At 44.1% G+C, this 25171-nt stretch overlaps 1 long non-coding RNA gene across 1 annotated transcript; it reads left to right on the top strand.

The window, feature by feature from the left end:
- The first annotated feature begins 473 nt into the window (after positions 1–473).
- On the top strand, positions 474–23502 carry LOC144282869 (uncharacterized). Its single transcript, XR_013351281.1, has 5 exons — positions 474–611; positions 17992–18062; positions 20766–20927; positions 21953–22100; positions 22225–23502. It is a non-coding gene; the product is annotated as an uncharacterized LOC144282869 (long non-coding RNA).
- The last annotated feature ends 1669 nt before the right edge of the window (positions 23503–25171 follow it).

The following is a 25171-nucleotide window of genomic DNA, read 5'->3' on the forward strand; positions in this document are numbered from 1 at the left end:
ACAACCTCTTCTTAACTTGAGTACATCTGCAAAGATCCTATTTCCAAATAAGGTCCCATTCTGAGGTTCCAGGTGGATGTGAATTTGGGGGAGGGACACTATTTGATCCACAATAGAAGGGAAAGTTGACAGCAGAGTGAGAAGCAGAGAAGTGGGTGCTGGCAAGAAGGGGAAGGCTGTCTCCTCTGCCTCTGTACTTGGGCAGCACTCCAGCTCTGCACTCATCTCACCCCTCTGAAGGTCCATCTTGTCATCTATAAGATGACAGGGTTGGTCTTTAAGGCCACATCCACCCATAGCATTTCTCATTTCCCAGGGGAGCAAGCCAGCCTCCTTGGGGACCACGAAGGGTCATAGCAGTTAGGAAGACAATGTTGCAATAAAGTCCTATAATGACACGTGTCCCATTCTAGATGAGTCTGCAAAAAATAAACAGCTCCTCCAACGTCATGCCAGAACTTTTGGCGGCTGCGTCTGATGGGTACATGGGTGGGACCTGTTGTTCTTGGTCCAGATGAGACCATGGCTGATGGCCTCCCATCGACAGCCCAGGAAAAGCCTTCAGAAGGAATAGAATCATAGTGAGATTGAGACGTGGCCTTAGAGGAAGGGTAAGAATGAGCAGTTTAAGTGATCTTGGTTACGGGGGCGGGGGGGGGTATGTGGATATATCTGGAAGATCCCAAATAGGTTAAATGGTGGACCCCCCAAAAGAGGCTTTGGTATGCAGTGTGAGAGGTTGGCATTAGAAGATGAGCTTGTCATACCCACCATTTGCTTCAACGTGGATGGAACTGGAGGGTATTATGCTGAGTGAAGTAAGTCAGTCGGAGAAGGACAAACATTATATGGTCTCATTCATTTGGGGAATATAAAAAATAGTGAAAGGGAATAGAGGGGAAAGGAAAAGAAATGTGTGGGAAATATCAGAAAGGGAGACATAACGTAAAGACTGCTAACTCTGGGAAACGAACTAAGGGTGGTAGAAGGGGAGGAGGGCGGGGGGTGGGAGTGATTGGGTGACGGGCACTGGGGGTTATTCTGTGTGTTGGTAAATTGAACACCAATAAAAAAATAAAAATAAAATAAATAAAAATAAATAAATAAATATAACAATTTCTAAAAAAAAAAAAAAAAAAAAGAAGATGAGCTTGTCCACAAAGTGCTAGGCAACATCCTAGGACCTTATATGTCCTCCTTTAATCTTCCAAACAAGTCATTACAAGGTCAGGACTCTCCTTACATGTGTATGTATGTTTGTACCTATGTATATACTGAAGGTGAATTCTGTTAGGACCAAGCAAAATACATCGAGTGGCTTCTTCGAGTTTGTGGCTTCCGAGAGTCACGCTTATGTGCATGAGTGCAAAAAAGACCGGACAGAAATACACTAAAATTATACAATTATTAGCATAATTTCAACCAATTCAATTTTTTCTTTGCACCTTTTTTATTTTCCAAGTTTTCTCCATATATTTCTTTTTATAATCAGAAAACTGTGATCTTCTCCCATATGATTTTTTACAATCAATTTAGTAACCCTTTTAGCTCCCCATGTAGAAGTTGTGAAAACGGGGGGCCAGAGAATGACTTGCTGAGGGGTGGCACCGTTGGGAAAGAGCCAAGCCAGGAATCCAGACTTAGGTGGGGCTGATTCCCAGCCGGGGGCAGGGTCAGACTTGGGTGTGAAGGTTTGTTCGCGTTCAGGGCTTTGTCTCTGGTTTGGGCATTGGGCTCCCTCCTTCCACCCCCCACGCACGCGTCTGCAGGCCTGGCCGCCTTTGGTCTCACGCGGTGGGGTGTCTCATCTTCCTTCCCTCCTCTGTGTGAGGACAGTCAGCTATTTGTCCCGGAGCCAAGGACAGCCTATCAAGGGCTCAGACTCATTTTACTTCCTAAGCAGGGAAGAGGCCTTGCTCTGTGGAAACCATCAATTCGAGGGGATGAATTTAGCTGCCACCCCTAGTTGGCAGCGGGAAGGCGGGCAGGGGCCTGTCAGCCAGAGGATGCAGGCCTAGCTCCAAAAGGGCTTTTGTCTGAGGCCGGGCCCCAGGCCAGAGTGACATTCTTCGGTGGAGGCTGCCAGGCCACCACTGAGTGGGGCACCTGCAGGGCAGGGACGGGAGAGAGAGAGCAAGGGGCCCGTCTTTCTTCCAGAGACGAGAGAACTTGGGGGGCAGAGTCTGCTGTTTGGGGGTCCCTGGGGTGCTGAGACCATACCAGCAGGTGCCTCGGGCCTAAGAAGAGAGGCCACGCCCCAGACTCCCACACTGCCCAGAGATGTGGACTCTGAATTTTTCAGCTTTTGTTATGTTTGAGGAGAATTCCTACAAGAGGAAAGACATCCACTCCTTCTTTGACTGGTTTCTTAGAAAGATCCCGAGCTCACAGACCTCTCTAGTGGGGAGAAAGGTCCTATTCCAGAAGTCTTCTGTTGAAACACCTTACATAGTCCCTCACATGGAAGCTCGGTACAGTTGTCGGGCTTAGAAGGCACGAGTTTCCCAGCGTTGGCCTCAACAGAGACACAGGAAGCGAATTTTCATGTCGTGTCACTGTCTGTCATCCTGTGATGACTCACCAGGGCCGCTTCCTTTCTTTACCCCCCCTGGACCCACACAACCCATGAAGAGAAAATAAGGATGACGACCTGGCGGGGAAGAGCGTTCACCAGTCCTCAGCCGGGCTGGGGAGTGGCCATTAGCTGCCACTCGTATTTCGAACCTGGATATCCCGCCAGACTCAGCCCATTGGCCCCGTGGCCATGACTCACTTAGGTCATCCTTCTGTTTCTTCCTTCGTTTATTCATTCAGCATTTTATTCATTTCGTGCCAATCCAGTGCCAAGGGCTACACGCGGACGATTTCATGCCCTCCCAATGATCGTGAGGTAGGTGCTCTTACCATCCCCGGCCACATCTGGGTGATTAGGGGTGAGGGTCACCCAGCTATCCTGACCGATGTCGCACAAGGAGAGACTGGATTCAAAGCACATGCCTGACTCTCCCAAACCATGTTTTTCATCATGATGCCGCATTGCCCTTATGATCCATTGAAAGATGGTCTATGGATTGTTTTCAACGGTTTGTATCTTCCTCCCCACCAACAGTTCTTGCGTGTGTTTGGGAGTGGTGAGGATTAAGGGTGAGGTGAAGAGAGGTGTGTGGCAAATAACTCGCCCACAGTCACATAGCTAGGCAGAGCCAGTTCTGGGCCCAAGGTCTAGCTGATTGTGAAGAACCCAAAGCCCACATGTCTTCTCCCCTGAGCCATGCTGTACCATTCAGCCCATGGCTGTGCTCATCCAAGCAACTGTTCTTTTTCAAACAGCCACTATATACCAGGCATCGTGTGGGGTACAGGTGTTCATCTCCTTTGCCTCAAGGTGGGAGAGATTCCGAAGCATAGGTTCGAGAACTCCCTGGGGGACCAGGTGGAGAAAGAGTTTAGAGGTTTAGAGGGAGGAAGTATCAGATCCTGTCAAGAAAAAGAGCCTCTGTCTTGGGCTTCCATGCACGGTTGAGCCTGTTGTCCACTGCACAGCTCTGGCATGGACCGTCCACTCTGTAGGATGTGTGAGTAGCACCCATGCAACTGTGAATGGCAGCCGTATATCTGCTTTACAGAAAATGTGTTGAGGAGAGTTGGGAAAAGTATTACTGAAGTTAGCCTCCCAACCACCAAAATGTATTTTGAAAGCCTGCCCTAGACACTGTGGATACCTCTTGTCTCTGCTCTCCAAGAGTGTTGAAGTTCATTAATAAGGGGAAATGAAGCAAAGGAAAGGTAACAGCACAAGGAAGGATAGAACAGCAGGCAATTTTGTCCACTTGCCACCCCTGGGTACATTTGGTGACACCTGGAGACACTTGTGGTTGTCTTAAAGCCAAGGTAGAGGGGTATGCTGTTGGCATCTAATGGGTACATCCCACAATGTATATAGGACAGGGCATAAGAGCAGGAGCACTGGATCTGGAGTTAGAAATTTGAGGTTGCAGGCCAGCTCAGCACCTGACTAGCCTTCTTAGTTTGGGTTCGAGTCTGGTGGTTTCCTTGGCGCCCATCATCTGTGCTTCGGGCCCCTGGTTCAAGGCTCATCATCTTTCCTTGGCATTAGTTTCCTTGGCATGAGTTTGAGGTGTGAGTTTCATGAACTCCAAGGAATCAGATACTTCAGTTTGATCCCAAAATGCTCATCCTTCTCTGGGCAACACTCTCAGATCTGGCTCCAGCCCCTTCTCTGGCTCTGGTCCTCCATGGAGTGTTCCTTAAAAGTGGGAAGCTATTTTAAGAGACCCTAAGGTCTCATTGGTGTTCTGAACTTAAGCCATGTCTTTTTGGTTTGGTTGTATGGCCCATCTAGGGGGGCGTCCATCTAAGAAGCGGCTCACATTTCCCTTGTGGTCTCATGGGTGAAAGGAAAATGTCTTAGGCCAGTTTTTTTTTTGTTTTTTTTTTTTTTTTCCCAGAAGTAGATCTTGAGCCAAAGATGTGAATGCAGCTGATTCATTAAGGACATGCTCCCAGGAGGAACAATTAAGGGACTAGAGGAAGAAGGACAGGGAAAAGGAAGAAGGAAGGTCAGGCTGAGATTTCAGCCAAGGTCCCAGCTTCACTCTGGCCCCACAGGGAACTCTGGAGCATGAGCCATACCTCAGAGTTTGTCCCTGCTCAGATCAAAGGAACTGTGGCCTTGTACACCACACCCGTCCTTTACTCCAGGGCTATGCTGTGACGAAAGTCATGGGAGTAGGGACAGACACAGATCACCAGCTGGTCCAAGAGATTTGGGGGTTCTAGATGCAGGTCAATAGCATCCATCATGGTTTCAACTCTGTTAATCTTCTTTTTGTTAAGATTTTATTTATTTATTCATGAGAGACACACAGAGAGAGGCAGAGACACAGGCAGAGGGAGAAGCAGGCTCCCTGCGGGGAGCCCGATGTGGGACTCGATCCCAGGACCCCGGGATCACGACCTGAGCCAAAGGCAGAAGCTCAACCGCTGAGCCACTGGGGTGCCCCCAACTCTGTTAATCTTCTAATCTTCTCTTTATTCCGAGAAGCAATTGGCAAGAAGTCTTCGAAAAATAGGAGAGGGAAGAATTTAGTTCACTGATGTTCCTTTGGTCAAATCCCAACTTGGCGTTGGGATCCAGTCTTCTCAATTCCAGATTCTGTCTGGCCCAGGTGGCTTCCTCTTTCATTTTGATACCAGCCTGAACAAGACCCAGTTCATTTGATTGCAGTAGAAACAAACCAACACAAAAACTTAAGCCAAATAGAAATGATTTTTGCATAATCTGGATTCTGTTTTTTTTTCTTTTTTTCCTTCTGGATGTCAACACATCTGCTTCCCTCGAAATCTGGGCAATCGAGTGTTGATTATATGACAGTCCCATCAGTGAATCTTTGTTGAATATTCTCGCTTCCTCCTCAAAAGGATAGCCTCTCTCTGCTTACTGCCAACAGCTGATGTAGGATGCTATGTGTTTGAATAATAAAGAAGGCTGAGCAGTTTAGGCATGAATAATTTTTAGGTTAAGAAACAAAAAAAGGGGGGCACCTGGGTGGCTCAGTGGAAACAAAAAAAATGCCATAAGGATAGCCCACCAAGTTTAACTTTTTTTTTTTTTTCCAAGTTTAACTTTTAAATGTGGGAGTGCAATCCGCAACTTTGCTCATCAAACATAAATACCCCAAAGTGCCAAATTTTATACTAGTGGTTTTCAACCAGGTGCAATTTTGCCACCCGGGGCATGTTTGGCACCCCTAGGGACACTTCTGATTGTCATGGGTCGGGGAGGGGTTGATGGATATGGTACTGGCATCTAATCAGCATGGGACCAGCAATGCTGCTGAACATCCCACCGTGCACAGGACAGACCCCGTAATGAAGAATGACTCAGCCACAGATGTCAATAGGGCTGCGGTTGAGACACCTTAGACTAGGTTAGTTCTATATTCTGTGAATTTTGCACTGACTCTGTGTCTAGGCTTATTTTCAATAGTTTTGAACTTTCAAAATCCCCGTGTTTAAATATTTTTGAGCACCAATTAAGGGTAGGATGCTGCTCTAGGTGCTCTGGTATTAACTTTTTGCTATCACTATATTAGTAAAACAGTGAGGCACTCACTCAGCAATGTGGAATTCCCTCCATCTGAGTTTCTGAATGTTAGCATCGGGGCATGTGACAGGAGACACAGGGACACACACTCAGTAGGAAATCCTGTGCTTGGGGCATAATGCTCTGCAGTGACAGTCTTGGAATTCTTAATCATTTTATCTTTGAATTTGTGTGTGGGTTTTTTTTTTTTTTTTTTAGATTTTATTTATTTGAGAGAGAGAGAGAGATAGAGAGAGAGAGTGCACAAGCAGGGGGAGGGGCAGAGGGAGAGTGCTCAGTGCTCTCCACTGAGCAGAAAGGTACGGGGTGGCTTCATCCCAGGACTTTGAGATCATAACCTGAGCAGAAGGCAGATACTTAACCCACTGATCCACCCAAGTGCCCCTGAATTTGTGTTTCGATAGCAGTCTGCTGAGACAATGATACATGCCCTGGCACTTGGAGCCTCAGCTCGTACTCCACCTCCTGCCACCTGCCTGGGAGGGGTTCTCTGCTGCTAGCTCCTCCGCCCGTGCCCAGTGATTGCTGCTGCCCTTCGCCTGGCAGGGGCTGGAGTGGGCATAGGGAGGGCTGGGCGAGAATGCAAGCTTAAATAGCAAATAAAAAAACCACTGTGTGTTATGGACTGAATGTTTGTGCCTCCACAAGATTTATATGTGATGGTAACTAACTCCCAATGTGATGGTATTTGGATGTGGGGCCTTTGAGAGATAACCAGGTTGAGATGAGGTCTTGAGAGGAGGGCCCATGTTGGGATTAATGACCTCATAAAAGGAAGAGAAATTAGAGCGCTTTGTCTGTCTCTCCTTTGTGAGGACACAGCGAGAAGGCAGCTGTCTACAAACCAGGAAGAGGGCTTTCACCAGGAACCCAAGCTGCCAGCACCTTGATCTTGAATTTCTCAGCTTCCAGAGCTGTGAGAAAATAAATTTCTGCTGTCTAATCCCCCCAGTCTATGGTATTTTGTTATGATGGCCTGACCTAAGGCAGCACTACAGGTTGACAGAGAGAGTGGAAGAAAAAGAGTGGAAGAAAGATTTTATTCCTTTTTTTTCCCCCCTCACACTTTTTTTTTTTCCATTTTGCACCAGATCCTACGAATTATGCAGCTGGCCCTGTCTAGAACAAATAGCTGCTGCTCATCACTGCTCTTTCTTTGTGAGCAAAATCTTCCTGGTGGAGTTCTGAAGCTTTATTCTGGAGACAGGAAGTCTTCCCACAGCCAAATCATTTTTGGAGGAAGCTTCAGACCAGATCACTGATACATTCAGCATATCATTGAACTACTTAATAACAAAATTATTAAATAAAAACAAAAAGATAGAGCAATAATAATAGTTTGGATTCTCTTTCACATACTAGTGTGTAATTAGGAGACTCATTTAGGATCTGCTGGGCTTCTGGGTCTTCTTCTTCTATTGCCTTTGGCATCTCTGGACCTGGCCTTGTGTGCCTTGGAGAGAACTTCCTTGCATGGTGCTTGGTGGAATGCCTAAGGGACTACACCCAATTTACTGGAACAGCTGTGTTTGTGCCTGTCTGCTAATTGTGTTTGTATATGGTAGGATGTCATCTTGTATTTACTTTCATTATAACATTCTTCCTGGTAGTGAGTTTGGGGGGGGACAGACATAGAGCATCTGCCCTCCTGTGGTCACTGGGGCTATTGATGTTTATCAAAAGTTCCTGATGGATGTTGAGTGGCTGCCTTAGTGTTGATCATGGCTCACTAGTGGGCAATAATGCTGTTGTATTTCATCGATTAAATTCCTGAGGTGGGGAAGATGGCAGGGAATTTATTCTTGGTCATGTGACCATCAAACACTTGAGTGCAATCCTGACCAACCCCAGAACATGAATTCTAGCTTCTGTTCCTCCAGTCCTGGGATGCTCCTCATTGGCCTCCAGAGCTCAGCTGTGAGATCCTTGTCAGGGGCTAAAAGAACTTAAGGACCCCCAGCCCTTCTGTCTCAGGTCCTGTGAGGCCACCCAGTCAAGGGATAAAGTAGGGACTGAGTCCCATCATGTCTCTGCTTCCCAAGCCTTGATCTGGCCTCTCTATCTGAAAGTATGGCTGCTTTTACCAAGTTCATCTGCCCACCGGGGCATCTTTTGAATTCACACAAAAGCATCAAACAGACAAGCATCATGTTCAGTGGTATAAAGGGGTTGTTGATTGTTTTTTCTGCCTGCTTGTCTTTGACCTCCAGCTGGCTATTTCTATCCTTGGGTGCTCAGGGCCACCCATACGCAGCAGGACACTCTTACCAAGAGGCCACACCCTTGATCCTTAAAGCTAAGTAGACCCCACTTCTGTCTCAAACTGTGGCCCAAGAACCACCTTTGTCAGAATAATCTGAGAAGCTGTTAAAAATGCGGATTTCTGGATTGTCCCGATTGCCATCCTCAGCTTCTCAGAGGGTAGGGCTCAGTAATCTGCATTTTAGCAAGTTCCCCCAGGACAGCAATTCTCTTCAGGGCTTCCTGCTGACTGTTCTGTTCTAGCAGCACTTCCCCTTGGTGAGCTGCAGACTCTGGAACACCAGGGTCTGAGCTGGCTGTTCTGAACCCGTGCTCATGCCTACTGAACCCTTTGGATCGTGCTAACTCCTCTGGAACTTCACTTCCAGTCCCCTCTGGTCTCACCAATGTTTTGGTCACAGAGAGACTCAGCTCACAGTCCCCATCTCTGTGATACCCTTAGAGTCTACCTTGGTCTTGAGTGTGGACACCCAGGGCATGGGAGACATGGCAAAGAATGCCACACTGTCTGGAGGCTTCTGTCTCCTTCTCAGGACGGTGGTTCCTTTGCTATATTTGGCTCGGGTCCCGCCCACAGCCTGTGGTCGGGGGAAGCATGTCATGCTCTGGGTTTCTGGTTTATAGATTTTAGGAAGTATAGGGGAAACCTCAATTCTCATATGTGAGTCATTCAGAGTAAATGTTAGGGCTGAAAATGTCTTAAAAAAATTTTTTTTAGCAAGTTAAAGCCAACAGTAAAAGGTTGGATGTTCATATTTTAATGCTAAATATGTCATTTGGTAGCACCCACTGAAGCCTCAGGGTTGAGTTGCTCTTCTCTAGGGGAAATGACTTAATTATTATAATAGTCATCATAGTAATAACTAACATACTGTTTTATAGGTTACTTATGTTGTATCTCATTTGATCCTCACAGAATACTAATGGCTCGCGGTTACTCATATGCCAGGCTCTGTTCTGTGACTTTTATGGATGTTAATTCCTTACCAACACAGGGAGGTTAATTAATCTGCCCAAAGTCACATAGCTTGTGAGTAGTTTAGCTAGGATTGACACCCAGGCAATCTAGCTTCAAAGTCTGGATGTTTCGTCGTAAAGCTATAGCTGTATCATATCAACCCAGGAAAGGTAGATTTTAATATTTCTATTTTATATATGAGGGAACTGAATATGGAACAGACAAACTGACTTGTCTGAGTGAATCATTGCCACCTTTTTAAGGTGATGGTTCAGGACGTTTAGAGCACAGTGGTAAAATGCTTAGGAGACAGAAGGGGACCTGAGAGTGGGTCTGGAAATCCTGGCGGTAGCTTCCAAAGTCAATGAAATCCAATTTCTTGCTGATTTGGCTGGCATTTTATGCATTTCTGAACATCTATTGAGAACCGGTTAGGTTCACACCAATGCATATGTTTTTTAAAATAGGCATTGTGCTAGGCATGGAGGATACTGAGATGAATAAGTCATAGTTTTGGCTTCAAGATGCTATTGGTTTAATGGGGAAGAGAGACAAAGTCAGGTAATGATAAATCGTGTTTATATGCTGTGTGGGGACTATAAGGTATATTGTGGGATTATATGTGAGGGGATGGGGGGGAGTCATGAGGTAAAGTGGAGTTGGGTGAACAATATTAAGGGGAGATTTTCTAGCAAAGTGGCATCTAAGTCTTGAAGGGTGAATAGGAGTTTTTCAATCAAAAAGGGAGAAGGCAGACATTTGCTTCTGTCCATTAGATAATTATTTATGATTTACCAATTCTATTGGTAAATGTGTTTGTGCCTATTGGTAAATGTATGTGTTTGTGCCTGTGCCAAGAATAACTGGAAAGGCTGGATATAAATCAAACAAAAACAAAGAACAGTGGCTTGAAAGGATTGGAGCACAACCAAGGTAGGCCAGACTTAAGAGACCAAGATGGTAGACAGAGGGAGTTATAAAGAAGTGAATGATATTTTACACTAAACTTCCCCTTAAGGTACTTGCAATTTATCAGGAAAGAGGCTAAGTCAATTAGAGGGTGATAGCTAGAAATCAAAAAACCTGAGCACAACTTTTGGCAATCTCAAGATACTAGATGAATTCAAATTCTACCAAAAAGAAAAGGCCCCAGTTAGTAGATCAGACTTGTAATGTCACCACTGACGGTCCTTGTCTTAGGAGTAAGGGCAACTGGAAATGGGGTAGGTAGGTTTTACAAAAACAAACTCACACTCAAATCATCTCAATAAAAACAATCATTTCTGATTTCATTAAGCTGAATTGCTCCTAACTGCATCTAAGAAGGAAAGTAAAGCCTCTCTAAGGAAATATAACATCACCAAGATTCTCTATAATTTTTCAAGATAATGCCAAGCCTTTAATAAATAATTTCCAGATATTCCAAGCTAGAGAGTATAATGCTAAGTGAAATATGTCAGTCAGAGAAAGACAAACACTATATGATTTTGCTCATATGTGGAATTTAATAAACTCTTAACTTTAGAGAACAAACTGGTGGTCGCCAGAGGGGAGGTGGGTGGGGTGATGGGTGAAACAGGTATTGGGGATTAAGGCGGGCACGTGTTGTGATGAACACCTTGTGATATATGGAAGTGTTAAATCACTATATTGTACACCTGAAACTAATGTAACAGTGTATGTTAACTGACTGGAATGAAAATAAAAACTTTAAAAAAATTACCAGATATTTCAATACCCAAAAGATAAAAACCCAAAGGGAAAAAAAAATCAGGCAATAAAAATAGACCCACAGATGATCCAGACTTTGAGGTAAACAAACATAATCTTTAAAATAACAATAGCTGGGGCACCTGTGTGGCTCAGTCGGTTAAGCATCTACCTTTGGGTATGGTCATGATCCTGGGATCCTGGGATTGAGCCCCACATGGGGCTCCCTGCTCAGTGAGGAGTCTGCTTCTCTCTCTCCTCCTTGTTCATGCTCTTTCACTATCTCTGTTGCTCCATCTCTCTCTCTCTCTCAAACAAAAAAATCTTTTAAAAAATAAAATAATTATGATTAAGAAATTAATGTCAAGGTTAGGAATTAGATTTATAAGAAAAAATCAAATAGAAAGTATAGAACTGAAAAACTCAATAACTGAAGTTTAAAACTTAATAGATGGGTTTAATAGTAGATTTCAGGAGAGAGCATTTGAAAACCTGAAGAGAGAACAGTAGGAAATATCCAGACTTAAGAACAGGGGAAAACTTTGTAAACTACAGGAAAAAAAAAAAGAAAATAAAAGGAACATAGTGACATGGTGAAAGAATCTAAAATGCCAGAAATTTAAGTGTCCAAACAAGGGAGAAAATAGGGTGAAGAAATATTTAAAGATATGCAGGCTGAATGATTTTTTCAGGGTATTAAGTTACTTCCAATAGTCCATTATCCCATTAGATCTTCACAGCCACTTTGTGAAAGCTTCCAAAAGAAATTATTATATCAATTTTACAGATGAAGAAATGGAGTCTCAATAGCCTTCATTCATTTAATTAAAATGCTGCCATTCATTTACTCAGCAAACTTTTATTGACTCGCACCATTTGCTTGTTATACAAAGCAATAAAGAGCTTTAGAAATGGCAACTATGTGAGTAAATATAAATGAAGTTTTCTTATTTTTAATTTTTTCAAAAGGTAATTGTTTAAAACCAAAAAACTGTAGATTTTATAATATATGTAGAAACACTAGTATGACAACAATAAAAACACAGGAAGAGAGTGAAATGAAAATGTACTCATAAACTTCTTATACAAGAAGTTTTATAACATTATTTAAAGATAGAATGTGTTAAGTCAAAGACACATAATAGAAAACCAAGAGCAGCCACTAAAATATACCCAATAATCCAAAAGAAGTCAAGCAAAGAGGAAAAGAAGAACAAAGAGCAGATGAGATAAATGGAATATGAATAATATGAGTGACTTAAATTCAGCTATGTCAATAATTACATGAAGAGTAGTTGATCTAAACACTTGAATTAAAAGAGAGATGTCAGACATAGTTTTAAAAATTCATCAAAGTGGCTAAAAAACTTAAAAACCTGACAATCCCAAGTATAGACCAAAATATGGAGCAACTAGAATGCTCATATATTGCTAGTGGGAGTGCAAATGGTACAATTACTTTGGAAAACCATTTGGCAATATCTTTTAAAGCTAAATATATGTATATCATACGATCCAGCAATTCTACTCAGCATAAATGCACACCTATGTTCACCAAAAAAATAAAAAATAAATAATAAATAAAAGAATGCTCATAGCAGTACTTTTGTAATAACCCAAACCTGGAAACCACTCAACACTAGACTGGATAATTAAATTTGGTGTGCTTATACAAAGGAATATTATATTAGACAATCAGAAAGAACAACTTACTGCCGTATGCAACAGTGTTGGTAAATCTCAAAATAATATTATAAGAAAGAAACCAGACAAAAAGGCATGTACTGATGTACTGTATGATTCCATTTACATACAGTTCAAAATCAGACAAAACCAATCAAAATGGAATGAAGGGAGAATATTGGCTACCTTTTAGGGTGTGGTGTCAGGAGAGGATGGGAGAGGCTTTGGAGTACCAATGATATTCAAATTCTTGATTTCTATACCAGTTACTTGAGTATGTCAGTTCTGTAAAAATGTGTCAAGCCGGACATTCATGTCATGTGTCAATAAAATATTTCCTGTTAAGAAATAAAGAATGACATTTTGAGCAAGAGAGATGGCATATGCAAAAGCATGGGGAAATAAATAATATGGTGTGCGGAAAATCACAGGTTGCTTGATGTTGCTATAGCATAAAGCATGAGATAGGTTGTAGCAGGGCTTAGGGAAAAGGTTGCAGTGAGCAGGTCATGGAAGGTCTTGTCTACTCTTGCTAAAAAATGTGGACTATTGAGACGCCTGGGTGGCTCAGAGGTTGAGCGTCTGCCTTTGGCTCAGGGCATCATCTCAGAGTCCCGGGATCGAGTCCCATGTCGGACTCCCTGCATGGAGCCTGCTTCTACCCTCTGCCTATGTTTCTGCCTTTCTCTCTCTCTCTGTGTTTCATGAATAAATAAACAAAATCTTAAAAAAAAAAAAAAAAGAATGCGGACTATCTTCTGAGGTCAATGAAACACTGATTCTCAGCAAAGAGGTGTCAAATGAATATTTGTAATTAAAAAATATATAATTATAAAATATTTGAAAATTCCTTGGTGTCAATTGCTGAAGAGAGACCAAAATAGATGCATGAACACTTCTTAAAAGGCTCTTGCAAAAATCCAGCTGAGAGTTGATGCAGACCTGGATGAGGCCGGTGGTCGTGGGGACAGAGAACAGGGACTTCAGAACTACTCAGGAGACCATATTAGGAAGACTTTATCGGGTGTGGGAGGCGAGGAAAGGCAGAGTTGAACAGGATTCCTAAATCTGTAGCACAGATGACCGCATGTCTGGTGGTTCTACTAAGGGAGGCAGAGAAACTTCAGGAGTTCAGGGAAGGGGCGGAAAGCTCGACTGGTTTTAGACAGTTTGGACAGGTTTATAGATAAAGCAGAGCTCAAGATGAGGGGGATGCTTTGAGAGCTATTTTGGGGTTCCTGGTTTCTTGGGATTGATGACCGATTTAAATGCCAGGTCACTGATGTTTGGTTTTGTTGCCTTTTCTGGTCCTGATGCACAGTCAACACACAAAGCCACGGTTGTGAGCAGCAGATCCAGCAGCGCCGCTGGCCTGGGGTCTGAAAGGCTTCATCTCGCTTCGGCCGCTGCTCCAGACAAAGGCTGTCTTATGCACCATCTATTTCGGTCATTTTTATGAGTGCCATGGAATATTTTCAAGCTATCCCTTTTAAGCATTATCTCTTGGCAGTTAAGAAAATAGATCCATTGCAAGCACTGGAGTTTCTGAAAAGGGCTTTAAAAATAGCTCAGGGCGCTCTTCAGCTGCAGCGATTGGGAAATTGAGCCCTTTGCTTGCACTTTTGCCGGTTTCCATTTCAACCCTGCAGCTGGAAATCGGGAGCTCTTCCTCTGTCGGGAACAGATGCAAAAGGAGGAAGGAAGGGGCCAGGGCCCTCTCTTAACTTGGGGTCATATTCGACAATCTGTGGATGCTGAGAGGCACCAGGGTAATGGAGAGTGGGCGGATCAAAACTTTAGGGTTGGAAAAAGCCTCTTCAATATTACGATATATCTTTATATTTGGAAATGAAAAAAAAAAATCAGCCCGTTGGTTTTGTCGAGCAAACTATAGGAAGAAAATGGGAGAAAATCACTAAGCGGGTAGGGATAAGTAGAAAACACACTCACTCACTAATGACAATGCTTTATTTGCATTTGTTTTTGCTGAGTACCTGTGACAAGGGCTAGAGGTGGCCATTAGCGCCATGCCCACCTTACAGGTGTGAACACTGAGGAGGGGAATCATTGAGGGACCCTGCCCGAGGTCGCAGAGTCATAGAATAGGGGAGGTAGACTTATAGCACAGGTTCCAAAGTCCCTGCTCTTAGCCATTGGTCTAGATTGCTCTTTAACCGGGGGTGCATGAGATTTTCTCAATTCTCAAAAGGGAGTATGGGTGTCTAAGGCAGGAAAAACCCAAGAATAGATTTGAACAAATCTCTGTTCTGAGCATAGCTCTGCCATGATGTCACTCACTATGTTTGCTGAGTAAATGAATGACTGCATTTTAAGTGAATGAAGACCCCTAGCCTCTTTGAGACTCCTGTCTTCATCTGTTAAATGGATGCAATAGATCTTTTGACAACCTTCACAAAATGGCTGTGAAGATCAAGGTGGATAGTGGACTACTGGAAGTGATTTAATCCTCTGGAAAATCATGCAGCACTTACCATGCACCTGGCATTGTTGTGGGTGCTGGGGATACATCAGTGAACCACATAGACAAAATCCCTGCTTAAATTCTATTGGGGAGAGATGGGAAGTAACAGGAAACCTAATAAGTAGGTAAACATTCTCAAGTGTGTTACAATGGTATACACACTCAGGGGAGAAGGGCTATGGGAAAAAGAAGTGGAAGAGGGTATAGCTGATGAAGGTGGAGACAAAGTACAATTTAAAATCAGGTGCTCAGAGTAGACCTCACTGAAAGGTGACATTGTGTGGACATTTCAAGGTGAAGGAGTTAGCTCTGCAGACTTGTGGGTGAAGAGCGTGACAGGTAATGAGACAGGAGTGCACCTGCCAGGTCCCAGGCCAGTGGGGCTGGTGCCCAAGAGCAAGGTGGGAGGGTGGGCAGGTCAGGGAGTTGGGGGGGATGTGGATGGCTTGGGGTGTGTACTGACATGGACTTTCACTCAGTTTTGTGTGACAGGATTTGACTCAGAAGAGTGACACAGCCTGGCATGTTTTAAAGGGATCTCACCGGCTGCCGTGTTGAGAGTGGATGTAATGGTGGTAAGGGTAGAAGCAGAAATATGAGACTAGCTAGCAGGTGATCTCAGTAATCCAGAAGTGGGGTCAGAAGTGTCACCTTCTGCATACATTTTGAAGAAGAAACCAATGGGATATGATGGGATAGAAAGAAAGGCCAGAAAATGTGTATTCCAGAATCCACATTAAGAAAGTAGATCGGGGAGGAGGCGGTAGGCACAGAAGCTGATGGAGTGTGCTGAGGAAGAGAAGAGTTCATTTAAAAAATTTTTTTGACTAGAATGAAATATACAGAACCTAAAATTTACCAACCTAACTATGTTTACGTGAGTTTACAACTCAGTAACGTTAAGCGTATTCACACGGATGTGCATCCAATCTCCAGATCTCTTTTCACCTTGCAAAACTAAAATTCTATACCCATTCAACTGCACCTTCCCATTCCCCCTGCCCTCAAGCCCCTGGCACCCATCATTCTACTTTCTCTATGAATTTGACCACTCTAAGTAATTCATACAATACATGTTTTTTTCCATGACTGGCTTCTTTCACTTAGCAGAAGGGCCTCAAAATTCATCCATCATGTAGCATCAGTCAGAATTTCCTCCCTTTTAAGGCTGACTAATATTCCACTGTATGTACATACCACATTTTGCATATCCATTCATTCTCTGATGGACACTTGGGATGTTCCCACCTTTTGGCCCGTGTAAGTAATGTTACTATGAACATGGGCTGTAAATATCTCCTTGAGACCCTGCTTTCAATTCTTTTGGGTACATATGCAGAAGTGGAAGTGCTGAATGAGGCACAAAAAAGTTTGGCTACAAAGGGAAGCCTAAAAAATGTGGAGGAGAAGTTGGCAGCTTAAGTGAGATCATGAGAAGTTTTTTTCTTGTTTGTTTTTGTTTTAAAGTATCGGAAGAATAGCAGTGAGCTTTCATTCAATGGGACTGAACCCGTAGAGAGAGAACAAGTGACAATGAAACATTCCTGAAGCAATGTTCTTGGGTAGGTGAGGGGGATTAGATCTCGCCTAACAGTGGAAAGACTGGCTCATTTTGGGAAGGCAGAGTTGGCGGATGCAGGTGTAGGAAGGGCAAATGGCTGAAGGCTGGAATATGTGGGTGTTTTCTGAATCCTTCAATGTTCTTAGCAAAGTAGAAAGCAAGATCGTCAACCGAAAGTCATATATAATGACAGCAAGATGAGCTACCGATCTTGAGAGCTAGACACTATGCTAGGAGCATTACTTCACCACCTATAAACTTCTCAATTAGCCAGCAAAGCAGTTACTTTTTTTTAATCCTGATTTTATGGGTGAAGAGAATGGAAATTCAGAGAGCTTAAGAAACTTGCCAAAGTCACACAGCTAATCAACAGAGACACCCGCTTTCTATCCAGGTTTGTTTGACTCTGGAGCCCATACTTCTTCTGCGTCCCAGAACAAAGCGTTCTCATTTCTCTAACACCTGTCCTGCCATGGAGCTCCAATATTACACTGCAGAGACCAAGGTCTCCACGCCTCCTCCTCAAATATCCAAATGATATTTTCACTAAAGTTCTCTGTGGAATTGAGTGTGGGGGTGGAACGATAATAACCAGGGAACAACAGAAAAGGCAACAACTCTCTTTCCTTAAAATGAATTGAGTGCACGGTGAGTGCTAGAGGCACATTTTTCCATTCCCAATCCAGCTAGTAAGAGCCTCAGGAATGCCAGGTTGCCAAGCACCAGCGACCAGACTGCTCTCTCCTTGTAATTAGGCTTGGAATCAATTCCCTCACTGCACCGTGAGGTAAATATTAGTATCACCTCCAACTAACAGATGAGACACCTGACATCAGAGTTGCCAAGAAAACACCTTCTGAAAAGTCATGGAGCTGCAATTTGAACCCAAGTCTCTCTAGCTTGGGGCTTGTGTCCTTAACCTTCCATTGTTCTGGTAGGGGGGTTACCTCCCCACACCCCGCTTCAGACAGTGGGCCGTAGCTCCTCCAATCCTTCAGGCTCAGAATTCTGGTGATCAGACCAGGTGGGCTGTGCCCCTTCCCTCAGCCAGGCAGGTGCTCAGACTTGGGGTCTGCGTAAGAGGAGTAAGCCAGGCTGAGAGCCGCAGAGCTGGTTTGGCATGATGATGAGAGCTGTGCTGGTTTTAGTTAATAAATCTTAGCTGAAATCTTATTTTGTAAAGTAGGGACTGTGCTTTGTTTTCACAGGGTTGCTGTGAAAATTTATGGCTATTGAAGACCCTCAAAGTTCAAAAGAGAACGCTTTGGAAAACATTAAGGTGACGTGTTACAACTTACAGTGAGACCTTCTCTAAACAAATGATCTCACATTTTTCACTTCTAGATACCTCTTCTGCAGAAACATTGGCTCATCTCCCAGAGATTTGTATATAAGGAAGTTCGTTGTGGTTATGACTACAATAGAAAAAGATGGGAAACAATCTTAATGTCTGAAGATAGACAAATAGCTAAATATATACTTGGTACAGCCATGCAGTGGAATCTTATGGAGGCATTGACAAGATGCCAAGGTTCTAGAAGGACCATGGAAAGAGCTCCAAGACACAAGGTTAAGTGAACAAAACAGTATAGCTTGATCTTATATATATATAAATGGGGTGATATATAAATTGGGATTTTATTATTATTTTATTATTTTAAGTATTTTATTTATTTATTTGAGAGAGAGAGCATGAGCAGGGATAGGGGCAGAGGGAGAGGGAGAAGGAGAAGCAGGCTTCCCATTGAGTGAAGAACCCAATACCAGGGTCAACCCCAGGGCCCCAGGATCATGACCTGAGCAGACACTCAACTGACTGAGCACCCAGGCACCGGATTTTCTTTCTTTTTTTTTTTTTTTTAAATTATTTATTTATTTTAGAGAGAGAGGGGACAGGCGGAAGAGCAGAGGGAGAGCGAGAGAGAAGGAATCCCAAGCAGACTCCCCACTGAGCATGGAGCCCAACTCAGGGCTCCACCTCCTGACCCAAAGATCATGACCTCAGCCAAAACCTGGAGTCAGATCCTTAACCATCTGAGACACCCAGGCACCCCTAAATTGGGATTTTAAATAACACACCTATATTTACAATGCACATTGTAATATACAAATGTATATTTAAATATATGATTACATGTCGTAAATGTATTTCCAAATGCATTGAAAAAAGCCTGGAAAGCTTGGACACACATTTGTTAACATCGAACACACCTGGTGGGAGGGGGAAAGGGATTGGGGAGAGGACCAAGAAACATAGAAAGAGAAATTTTAAAGGCTTGATAAATACAATTGGTCTTTAAAGTTTTCTTTTATGATTGTGCTGATACACTCATTTACTACTTGTGTACCTAAATAAGACCATCAAATACTATGAAAACAAGAGTGACAATTCCTAATAGTGAAATCTCAGGCCCTAATACCTAGGTTGTGTCCACTCACTGAGACCCAGGACCCCCCGGTTCTATTGGTTCTGTTGCTGCCTCGGACACTAGCTGTGTGATTTTGGACAAGTCACTTTTCGTCTCTGGGCCTGTTTCCTCTTGTATAGAAAAGATTCAACTAGAGTTCCAACTGATAAGCCTTTTTATCATTAACTTCCAAGCATCTGACCTCTCTTTGCAAGTGCATTTTAGTGTGTGGAAGCCCGATACATGAAACAGAAGAAAGTATGTCAACAACCCAACCGTTTGTGCTCTAGACCCACTTCCTGACTCCAGGCGAATGCAGTGAACCTAATCCACTAGTCAGAGCTGTGCTGTCTCTCAGTTGAGTGGAGAGTCACTGGGTGATTTTAAGTGACCCATAGGAGCTCACATGTAACAATTGTTCTTACAGTGTTTCCCTAAGTAGTAAGCCCAGATGCTGGTGGTTGCATGAGGGCTCAGGAAATGTTTGGGCTCCAATGTTTTTTTTGCTATTTCTAGAGAATTCTGTAAGGATCCCCAGGTCTTTGGGAGAACCATCCATGAGTGGCTTTCAGGGGAATCAGGTCCCAGGTTATTATGCTCAGAGCTCTCCAGCCCCACTGCCAGCCCCCAACCCAGAGCTACAACTTTGGTGCTATTGCAGGAAGATAAGGCCACACAGAGAAAGGATGGAGGCAAGGAGAGGGGTCAAGTGCAACACACATCACCTTGGAAATATGGGGAATGTTTATCAGTGTCCTCTCCCTGTTCTGAGAGGTGCCATCTGTACTTCTATGACATTGGCTTCAGCCTCCTCAGGCTGCGTGTCATGACAAGGATCATTTTGGCTCCTTTAGGAGAGGGCTAGATGCCCCATGATATTCTGCATCATCAGAGCCCACAGACTGTAACACCCATGTCCTGAGTAATAATGAGCAGGACATCACCCAGAGCAAAGCCTGGGCCCTGGGCTCATGGGATCCCATTTGCACTTGGTCCAGACTGACAAGACTCAAACTCAGAGGATGTGAGAACAGCAGGAGTGCAGTCCCTGAGGAGCGAAAGACAAATGTGTAGGCCATTCAGTAGGATGGCCCTTCCTGGCTCAAGTTTTCTCTGTGGACAGAAGCAGGAAGTTGGCAGCCAGTGTTCCCCACCTCCCTGAATTTCCTTGCCCATTTAGAGGATAGAGAGCTAGGGACTTGGGTGAATGACTAGTTATAGCCCAAGTCCCCACTCCTACCAGGACACACCAGCCTGGGCTGGGGATCAGGGGACCTGGCTTCAAGTCCCAGTTGGGTCACTTTCTCATTGTAAAGCTAGTCACATGTCTTCCCTGGTTCCCAGTTTCATTTTCTTAAAAGATCTTGGATTAGATGCTTATCAAGGACCCTGCCAGCCTAATAGTGGCTCTAGTGCTAGATTATAGAGCCTTCACAGAGTTCCACATACTTAGGAAGAAGAAGGGAATGTGCTATAATGGTTAAGTGTGTGGACCGTGGGATTCGATTTCCTGAGTTTAAATCCAGACTCTCCTTTCTTTGCTATGACTTTTTGTTTTTCTTTTTTTTAAGTAGGCTCCATGCCTAGCATGGAGCCCACCAATGTGGGACTTGAAGTCATGACTGTGAGATCAAGACCTGAGCTGAGATCAAGAGTTGGACACTTAACCGACTGAGCCACGCGGGTGCCCCTCCTCACTGTGACTTTGAAAAGTATTCCACATTGGCAAAGTGAAGGTAAGAACTGTAGTTCACAATGGTGTGAGGAATGCAACAGATAATCTGCATGAAGCTTAGCCCCCAACACAGTAAATATTTAAAACTCCTTAGCTTATTTTCTTAGCTTAGCTTTCTTTCCTTAGCTTTTCTATTTTTCCAGTTTGTTATGATGCTGAGATCAATACCAGGCAGCAGCTCAGCTGTTTCTTGATAAAACACCATACCTCACCATAGATTCAATTATACTACAAGCCAAATCATGTACCCCATAAAGGTCATCCATTCATTTAATACTAATCCATCAATATTCATTGGCTGTCTTGGGTGAGGCCTTCAGACTGAGGATGCAAAGACATCAGATCTCACTCTAGAATTGACTCTGATACAATCCTAATATAGAACACACTTTATTGAGTAAGAAGTATTTGCTGAGCATTTATGGGATTCAGAGAACTGTCCTGGTGTGACTGGAGAGTCTATAGGAAGACTCATGTCGTGAGCTCCTGCCCACAGGAATTTAGAATTTCAAAGGAGAGCAAAAACCACACATTTGTGAAGCAACCTAAAGTGAGTTTCAGCCTCCCACTCCCCAGGGTCCCCAGGGGTGACTAATCTGCACATTTGTGACAGATGCTGAGCATTTATGTGTCAGGGACCGGGTCTGGAGTGTTCCATGCAGTATCTCACTCAGCCTCAGGGTTAACCTTTCACAGCTAGTCTCTGCAAGAGGAGGTAACTACTTGTCAAGGGTCACAAAGCAGGCAAGAGGTGGGAGTCTGTCCTCTCTCAGCAGACCCCACTGTTCAGTGGGCCTGGGCTGCTGTAACAGAGCACCACAGGTGGGTAGCTTAACCGAAATGTATTGTCTCATGGTTCTGGAGGCTGGGAGCCCGGGATCAAGGTATCAGTCAGATTGCTTCCTTCTCAGGGTAGTGAGGGAGAGTCTGTTCTGTCCCTCTCTCCTGGCTTGTGGTGGTAGCCAGCAATCTTTGGTGATTCCTGCAATCAATGCATCGCCTTGATATCTGCCTTCATCGTCACAGGATGTTCTTCCTCAGTGTACCTCTCTATGGCTGGATTTCCGCATTTTATAAGGATGTAAGTCATATTGGAGTAAAGCCCACCCTGAAGATTTCATCTCGACTTGATCATCTACCAAGACCCTGTTCCCAAACAACATCACACCCACAGGTACTGGGGGTGGGGACTTCAACCTCTTCTTGGGGAGGGGGGACACAGTTCAACCCCTAACACTTACCAACTTACAAGAAGTTGGCATCCCTCAACTGGCTGCTCTTCTTCTGCTTCCTTTCAGAGACAACCCCAGTTTGCATGGGGTTTGTCTCCTACTTGACATTTTCATTAGCTGGTGCCAACTTCCCACTGCTTGTGGAGGAAGATCCCTGTGGCGCCAGCCATTCTCCCCACTGAAATGGATCAGCTTGTGGGGCGGGGGGCGGGGGGCAGGGCATCAAGAAGGCAGGTCACCGTCCACATATCAACGTGTAACTGCAACAAGAATGATATAACATTGACTACTTATTGATCAATTATTGTACTCCAGGCACCAAGTTAAGTATTTTACACACATCATCTATTTATTCTGTGCGGCAACCCCAAATGATAGGCGTTATCATATCATTTCCTAGATGGAAAAAACTAAGGTTCATAGAGATTAGGTTCTTGTCCAAAGCCACTGACCCCAAGGCTTCATCAACACAGTACCAGGCATATAACAATTATAAAATATTAGCAAATATTATTTTACCTATTTTGCCTCCTTTCCATGGAGCTTTGGGGTTAAAATAACACCCCCTTTCCCTCTCCTCTATTCTGGTAGATTTGGAACCCTGCCCAGGTCCTATTAGTTCATACCCTGGGGCTGTGGATGAAGCTGGCTAAGGTACAAGGGCAGTAGCTGCAGGCAGTTTGACCTTGGAACAAAGCTGGGCAAGGCCACGGAAGAGGAAGTCTGTCTCGAGGGTCCACCCTCTGTAGTTCTCCCCCTGAGCTGCAGGGCCTCCATGCACTCCTCTCCCTTGTGTGGCCTCTGAAGGGGCCCAAGGTTTATTCTGTAGAATATGCCATTCTGTGGAAAACACCATTGTTTTAATTGTTTCAGAAACTGGGCTAGGGCGGCCTTTCCCAGGGGCTGAGTCCTTGGACAGGGACAGAGCAGAGGTCAGGAGCAGTAAGAAGAGTGTTGAGGCTAGAAGGAGCAAAGCCAGGGCCTCTGCCTGCCTCTTGGGCTCTCTGAATGTTTTCCTTTCTATAAAAGTAATCAAGGATTATTTTTCAAAAGCTATGAAAGGGTGTAAACCAAAAAGCAACAGTTCTCACGAGCCCAGCCACCGGTGTATAGGCTTCCATAACTCTGCTATTCACAAATAAACATGTGCATGTACAGTCAGTAAAAAGGATCATATCACTCTCCATCTGCTTTAGCCACTTAGCGATAGAGGAACATCGTGTCCTGGCTGTACAGAGTGAGACTCTGCTAATGGCTGTAGAGGGTTTGATGGTTTCACCTGAAACACAATTTATTTAACTAGACCATGTAGATAGACTTTTATATTGTTTCCCATTTGTCACTCTTACCAACGATATTGAAATAAAAATTCTTTATTTTTATTTTTATTTTTATTTATTTTTTTGAAATAAAAATTCTTGTACGTAAGTCTTTGTCTTCTTGTCCAATTACTTCTTTGGCATTAATTCTTAAAAGTGGAGTTGCAGGGTCAAAGGGTAAACATATTCATTTATTTATTTATTTAATTTTAAAGATTTTATTTATTTATTTGAGAGAGAGAGAGAGAGAGAGAGCTCACACAAACAGGGGGAGCAGCAGAGGGAGAGGGAGAAAGCAGGTTCCCCACTGAGCAGGGAGCCCAACGTGGAGCTTGATCCCCAAGACCCTGGGATCATGACCTGAGCCGAAGGCTTAATGGACCAAACCGTATGTAGAGATTAAAAATTTGGGAGTGGGGATGCCTGGATGGTTCCATTGGTTGAGCATCTGCCTTTGGCTCAGGTAGTGATCTCGGGGTCTTAGGATCAAGTCCCACATCAGGCTCCCCGCATGGAGCCTGCTTCTCCCTCTTCCTGTGTCTCTGCCTCTCTCTCTCTCTCTGCGTCTCTTGTGAATAAATAAATAAATGATCTTTAAAAAAATAAAAAATAAAAAATAAAAATAAAAATTTTGAGGTGTTATTTCTGGGTTGACGTCTGTGTTAGATACAATAACAGTCCCACCAACAGTATTTGAGACTAGCTGTTTTTCTTCCTCTGCCCACTAAGCATTAGACATTTAACAGGGGGGAAAAATCTGTTTTTTGTTTTAAATAAAGTTTTAAAAAATCATGAGTGAAGTTGACCATAGTTTCATATTTTTTGGTTACCTGTGTTTCCTTTTCTGTAAATGCTGTGGCTAATGCTCCTTTATCGGGGAGTGGGGGTGAACTCGTGATCCAGAGGAAATTATATCCTCAGCTTGTAGTTTTACCAAGATGATCTTTGCATTGTTTATTTTAATTGTCTGGAGAAAAGGGACCAGTGGCCATGAAACTCAGGTTGGTTATTATCATTCCTTCATGAATTCAGAGCCGTTCATTCATCTACTCTTTCATTTGCTTGGAAATTATTCCTGGAGTAATCCGTTGCTCTCGTTTACTCATTAATCATTTTTTCACATAGTTATTGAGCACCTGCTGCCTTGGAAATGCCAGGTCCCTGGTGGGTGGGGGTGGGGGTGGGGATGGGGACTCAGAGAGACTCGGTGGGGACTACTCTCTTTGCCTAAGGGGGGCACCAGTCCTGTACATGGTGCCCCAGGGATTCCTAGCCAGAGGCGTGGTAGGAATGGCGAGACAGGCTGTGACCTGGGAAGTCTTCCCAGAGGTGGTGTCAGAGGATGGGTATGATTTGGGTATGGAGCAGGGATCCCAGCAGGGAAGCAGAGTGAGGGAAGGGGGAGCATATCATAGGAGAAGAAATGGTAGGCCCAGAGGCAAAGGCGGAGCCTCAGGCTGGCACGGAGGGCAGCAGAAAGGAGGACGGATGGGGAGGAAGAGACAGAGGCAGAACGAATCTTCAGTTAAGGCTGTTGCAATAAAGAAGAAGGATGAGGAGAGCTCGATTTGTCCGGGGAGCGTGGGGCTAGGAGCTGGGAGGCCTGGGGTTCCCTCCCCACTCTGCCACTGGCTTGTCCACAAGGGGAGTTGCTTTCAGAAGACCGTCTCTGGAAAAGCGTGGACCCAGCCCTG

The sequence above is a fragment of the Canis aureus genome, chromosome 14, assembly GCF_053574225.1.
Source record: "Canis aureus isolate CA01 chromosome 14, VMU_Caureus_v.1.0, whole genome shotgun sequence".
Lineage (NCBI taxonomy): Eukaryota > Metazoa > Chordata > Mammalia > Carnivora > Canidae > Canis > Canis aureus.